Genomic DNA, 6,724 nt, shown 5'->3' on the forward strand with positions numbered 1-6,724 from the left:
TGGCACATACACAAGTGGTTCCTTTTGCAGATTTTCCTACCCCTTCTACTTCGCCACCGATCCAACATCTGAGTTTTCCTGGGGTCCTTTATCTTGCTATGGTTGATGGGAGGCTTGACACTCCTATCTCGTGTAAACACAAGTTTTAGCAAGGTTGTATCTCAAAGTTCTGATGATGCAAGTCTTCGTAGGTATGTTCCTCATCCCTTCCTCTACCTATCTTAGTGCCTATTGGTTTTCCTATTTATTTTTGCATGATTGAGAAGGTTCCCCCTTCTCCTGAGTTTGTCACTACCCCTCTTCTAGAGACTGATAGTCATCTTCTTGTTTCATCTTCTCCAAGTGACTCACTTGCTTCCTCTACGAAGGTCTGCATGTTCGGATCCTTGGAGGACATCCCAACCTTGTCTATAATCTTCACACAATCATTGACCCTTGCCTCCTCCGAGCTTGTAGATGATAACATTGTTTCTACTTCATTTTTTGCTATTTTGCTAGTGCGGTTCCCGATGCATCCCTTGCAGTAGTCCCCCTTTGAGCTCGCCCCCCTTCTCCCTATGACCTAGATTGGTAGGATGAGTCTCTTCTTGAGGATGATGATCTCCTACAATATGATCGTTAGGCCTTTTATTTTTCATCTACATCTTCTTACATGTGTGTGATTGTGTTTCCCTATTCTTTCTTTATCTATTTGTTCCCTCCTAAAGGACACAGGTCACTCTGTAGGTACTTGGATATGGGAGGTTGACTATTTTTATCCATTGTTCTCTCCTGAAGGACCTGAGTTACTCCGTAGGTGCTCGGATATAGGGGATTTTCAGTCGTCCACATTCCTCTATTTGTATACCTCTTTCTTCTATTTGTCATATCTTGCTTTTTGGCATTCGGGGATGATGCAAAGCATTGGGGGCATTATTTTCCTTCTTCCAATTGGCCCAAATTTTTATTTCTCTTTTTGTCTTCATGTTCTCTTCTTTAGATCTGAGACACTTGGCACTATGACGATACACCCATTTCATAGTGATCCTGTATATCTTTTTTGACACTGCTATGGGTTCTGATGCCAAACTATCAGATCCCCCTCTTTCATTGCATCTTTTGATGCTGTGGAGATTTATGTGTCACTATCCATTGGTGGCATTTCATGGAAACATCTTGTTATGTTGGTGTGCCACAACTCCTCTTCTCCTTAGAATGACATGCCTTCCACACATATCATTCTAAGGGGGGGCCATCATATCTACATTTTATCTTTTATCTCTTGTATCAGTTTCCTTTTCCAAGTTGATTTTTCATGCTTGCCTAGGTGAGGACCAAACCACTTGATCTTTTGCTTTTCCAAGATTTCCTATGTGGGGGCCAAACCACTTGATCTTTTTCTTTTCCAAGATCATCTAGGTGAGGGCAAAGCCACTTGATCTTTTCCAAAGATTTCCTACATGGGTGCCAAACCATTCTCAACTCATATCTCTCTTGTTTGCCTTGGTAGGGACCAATCTACCACTTACCAAATTTATCTACCCTATTGCATGGCTATCTAGCGCATCGCTACCCATTCTAACAAATCTATCTTTAAAGGTCCTATCGCTACCCATGCTGGCAAAAAATTATCTATATCTTCCCTATCATATGGCTATCCATACCATCATATCATGCTCTATCGTATGGCCATCTAACATAATGTATCTTGCTACCCATACCAACGTATCTTATACCAATGGTGGTCTCTTATATCATATCTTTCTATAACTAGGGGCTTTCCTCCAAAGAAAGGTTTGTTTCTATGAGGGTATCTTATCCTTTATCTTATCATCCATCATGCTAGTTTGCAACTAGAATGTTTGGGATGTACCAAATCTCAACGTCATCTCGTTGGGCGCAACCTCATCTGATCAATGAAAATATTCCTCCCTATCACGATTGTTCTTTATCTGTATCTTCCTCTACTTTAGCATCGCATACCTCGGCAAAGGCATGGTCACTAAAGTGGGGGAAAATGTATTATAAAAAATATCATCCCTTGTAATTAGTGTGACAAATGGTGCTTTTCCTCCATGTCATCAAGGTAAAGATCCACCATCTTATCCTTTTGTTCACTTAGACCATCCTTGTCGGCTTTGGCTGAAACGTTACCAACTCAGTCAATTTGTCACCTTTCGAGATGAAGGCACGACATAGAGACATTTGTATGGTGCACTAGCATCCTACACATCTAACAGTTCTTAGGTGGTCATTTGAGTGTTATGCCTACACCTGAAAGGAATTACAACACCTCTGTATGTAGCCATCAACATCTGAATTCCTTCCTGGGTCTATATCTCTCACTTGGAAAGTATTTGGAAGGATCTTTTGGCAATTTGGTAACTAGTTTTTGCAGGTTGAGCTCGTGGAAAAAACTGAAGACCATCTCACCATTTTTGCAGCATTACCAAGCATTCCAAGCACACCATTTCAAGTACTTCCAAGCATTCCAATCTCCATTCATGATAGGGGAGTTATCTTAATCCCCTCTCTTGCATATTTATCAGTTTTATTTCTAAATCTCATGTTGCATTGTTATTCTCTTTATCATTTATCTTTCTTGTGGCTTGCTAGGGTTATTTGTGGAGGTAGAAACACCAAAATGAGGGTCTGACTTAGGCAGGCTCCAAAACACAACCCCCAACATTTTCTCTCTTGCATGTGTGTAGGCACAGCTTCGCGAAGAGGAGATTATCTTGTAGGAGGCTTCATAGTGTGGGCTGGTTGCGATATTTCCTTACTCTTTAGTATTTTCCTCATTCTGTTTCATAATCTATGTTTTTTGCAAGTTTCAATATTATTTAATTGTTTTATAAGTTTTGTCAGCATGTCCAGAGCTTTCTGCTCAGACTTTGTGCTTCTTCTGTACTGGACAATAGCATGCCACACTTGTGTCCCAGTTTCGCGTGCTCGTCTCGAGGACAGAGGCTCTGAAGAGTCATTCAAAGATGCTTCTCAAGTGTCTAACGCTCCTTGCATAAATCTGTTATCCCCTGGCTCATCTTAGCGCTAGTTCGCAGAGGTAATCGGAAGGACAATTTTTCCTAGAGGATTTGTCATCCTTGAGGTGACAAATTCCCTCCATTAGAGAAGTAAGAGAATATCAATCCCTTTTTCTAGAATGCAGTTCTTGAGGGAATATTATTTTGGAGGGTTATTCAATCCCCTCATGTTCCATGAAAGGAACCTCATTTTTTAATTTTAGTTGATGAATCCAGGGTCCTCTGCCTCCCATTGGAAATTTCCCTTACCACTTCCTTGTGCCTAGTGAGCCTCTGTGATGGGCGTCCAACCTTCCATTCTAGACCCCTGTCAATCTTCATATTTCTAGTTTTTCTTCTTTGTGTTATCTAACCTTCATTCCTAGACAAGAAACAACTACTTGAGGAGACCCCTGGTGAGGAGAATTTCTTCGATGGTACAAAAACAACAATAGAAGCTTCCATGCTTGTCTGTCTAGTCATATTTCCATTAGTGAGGGTGTTAGGGATAGTGACTTCCCAATTTTATTGGACGGGGTTGCCATGTGGGGGGGATCTCCCCATCTTCCAAAGGTCCCATTTTCCTAGGAGTGCCACTCACCAATAGGTTGGAAGTGCCATTGGTCACTCCTGCGTCCTTGATAAGAGGGGAATGGGTATCTTTGTGGATGATTTTCCTTGGTTCTTAAGTTAGTCTGAGTAGGGGTAGCGACCTCCTTAACCCTTTGAGATGATTTATTAGGGGTTTTGAATAGCTTGATGAGCCCCTCTCTAAATAGTTAGTCTTCACTATTAGCCATTGAACCCGTCTCACCTAATTTTGTAGCCTCCATAATGGTCGTGGGTTCCTTCTGTTTAAGGGGTTTTGGCATAGGGGCCTTGAATTTAGATATCAAATGGCCAGGTTTGAAACACTTCTGACAAAAGACCATGGCATTCTCATGGCCAAGACTTGAGTCCAACTTCCTAGTTTGGATTTTAAGGTAATAAAATTGGGAATATTTTTGCTAACAGTAGCCAAAACATAAAAGTGAGCATAAAACAACCTATATTTCACCTTGGTGAGATCGCCCACCACAACAAAATGTCTGAATGTATTTCCAATCCATCGAAAGACCTACTCATTCCAAATTTCTAGTGGAAAACTAGGTAAACGAACCTAGACATGGGTAATATTATTCAAATAAGTGGTTGGGTTGAATCTAGGATTCCATTTGCAGAGAGAGGTGATGTTTACCATACACCCAAAGGCTTGAGAGAACTAACACCATGTCTTCCTTCATAGTAAATTTGAACAAAAATAGAATGCTAGACATAACACTTATGGAAACATTTCCCTTTAGCTTCCATTTGGTAGAAACCCATTTCCTAACCATCTCAATAGTCGGCTTGAAGGAAAAGAGTTTTCCCACCAAAGTATTATTCATCATAAGAACAATGTGGTTGACCATCGAGTCCGGTAGAACTACAGTCGTGCCTTCCTCAGTTTGCAAACACTCTGGAACAATGTTGGAGTCCATGTTCCCTTGAGTGTAATGTTCTTCCAACCCTTGGCATGTGTGCTTTCCTTTGGTTGCACAACCTCTATCTCCTTGGTCTTGGAAATAGTCTCATTGTTTTCTAGGATGAGACCTATAGAATCCCCAAATTGAGAACCCACCTTAGCTCCTAATGTGACCACATTGCTAGTGCCTTTGGCAATAGTCTCCTCCAAAGGCGGAATAACTGTAGGGGACACCTCAGGTTGGGAGACCACCTTATCACCAAGTGTAGAGTCAACCCCAGAAAGATTGGCATTATTTGCCACAAAAGTTGTCTCTATAGTAGAGTCTAGAGGAGGATCAATAGGTGGGGGGCCTAGTCCCAACCCTCCATAGACACCATGTGCAAAAGCAATTCAAAATTCAAATAAGAAGCAAAGCAGGATAGTTGCAGAGCCATATACTTGATTCATATATGAGAGGATTAATAAGAGTCAATCTTTAATTAAGGTGTTCTATTTTAGTCTTTTTTTATAAGTATTAGAGTTAATAAAGTATAATTTTGTAAAGGTTATAATAAATTTGGAGTCTTGTTATTTTTCTCAATGCATTTTTTTCATTTTATTCTTATTTCTTAATAATTTGATTTGGTTAAGTGGCCCTTAGTCTATTGATGAATTTGAATGTCTTACAAAGAGTCCACTAAGAATAAATATTGTCAAGTGTATAAGCTCAATGACATAATAAATATAAGGCCAAGATTATGCCCTAAACAAATATGTCATAATAGATACCTCATGTGAAAAATTAATTATTGTTTATCTTCCAAATAAAATAATAATAATTTAGTTTGTGTGGGTTCTTAAATACAACTTGCACATTTTTAAATTTATTATTATTTCCATTCTAAATATGAAAATTCTCAATTTCTTCTTTAATAAAGATAGATGATATGATAAGAGTGGGAAATTGATCCTTTTATAGCCCATGAAATAGCTTACAATATATGAGACTACCTCATACTCTATGCATGAGACACAAAACTTTATCCTCCAAATAAAATAATAATAATTTAGTTTGTGTGGATCTCATATACAACTTGCGTGTCTTTAAATTTATTATTAAATGAGGTGTACATGTTCCTTACTTTCTGTAAAGTTTGAACTTGTGACCTCTCTTTCTCTATAAGTTCTCCACCATTAGACCAACTCACATGTACAAAAAAAGAAAAAACAATTATAAAAAATAAAGATACACAATAAATAAACACAATTTAAACAAAATTTTAAAAAAATCATTTTCCATTGAATTGAAATATAGATATTTTAAACAAACTATCTAAATCTTAATTTTCATTTATCAAAATAATTAAAAATATAATTCAAAACATTGAGAAAATAAAAATGTACAATTATTCTTAAAACATTAAATCCTTCCCAAATTTTATTCAAAATATACTTAAAAAAAAATATCCTCAACTTTACTAGCCACCAAAATTGACATTTTCACTCAAAAGTCTTGAAATTGCGAGCCATTTAACTTCATCCATAATAATAGATCCCATACTAATAATATTGATTATGATCTAAGAAACTTTGTCAACTGCAATCTTCTTCACAATGTAGAGTCATAAAACCATAGCTTCATCTTGTTCACTTGTTTCCTTCCTATCCAAAAGCATAAATCAATATGATATAATGGTTAGCATATGAAGAAACTCTTAACATCACGTTTTGGCTAAGATTACATTTTCACTATACCATTAAAATCAAGGATAATGACTTTCAAAAGAGTCACATATTGCCATTTTTTCTCTAACCTTAGTGATCTCAATTCATTATCAAAATATTTGTCTTATGTGAATTATATCACTTAAATTCATTTCATTGAAGTTATAAAGATTTAATTTTTTTTATTAGGAACGTATATTTCATACGTAAGTTTTATAACAGAATATAAATTTTTTATATATATTATAAATCAATGATAGTCTAGAATGCTCTGTATTGTAATCAATAATTTCATTTCATTTCATTTCAATTATTGATTTTGTTTCAATAAATTAATTATTAAATATTTTAGATAGTTACAAAATGTAACACAAACTATTTTAACAAATGTTTTGTAATTAATCTATTTTAAATATCAAAGATATCTAGCATGTGAATCTTAATGGAGTCTTGTTATTTTTCTCAATGCAATTTTTTCATTTTATTCTTATGTCTTAATAATTTGATTTGG

Source organism: Cryptomeria japonica, chromosome 2, assembly GCF_030272615.1.
Source record: "Cryptomeria japonica chromosome 2, Sugi_1.0, whole genome shotgun sequence".
Classification (NCBI taxonomy): domain Eukaryota; kingdom Viridiplantae; phylum Streptophyta; class Pinopsida; order Cupressales; family Cupressaceae; genus Cryptomeria; species Cryptomeria japonica.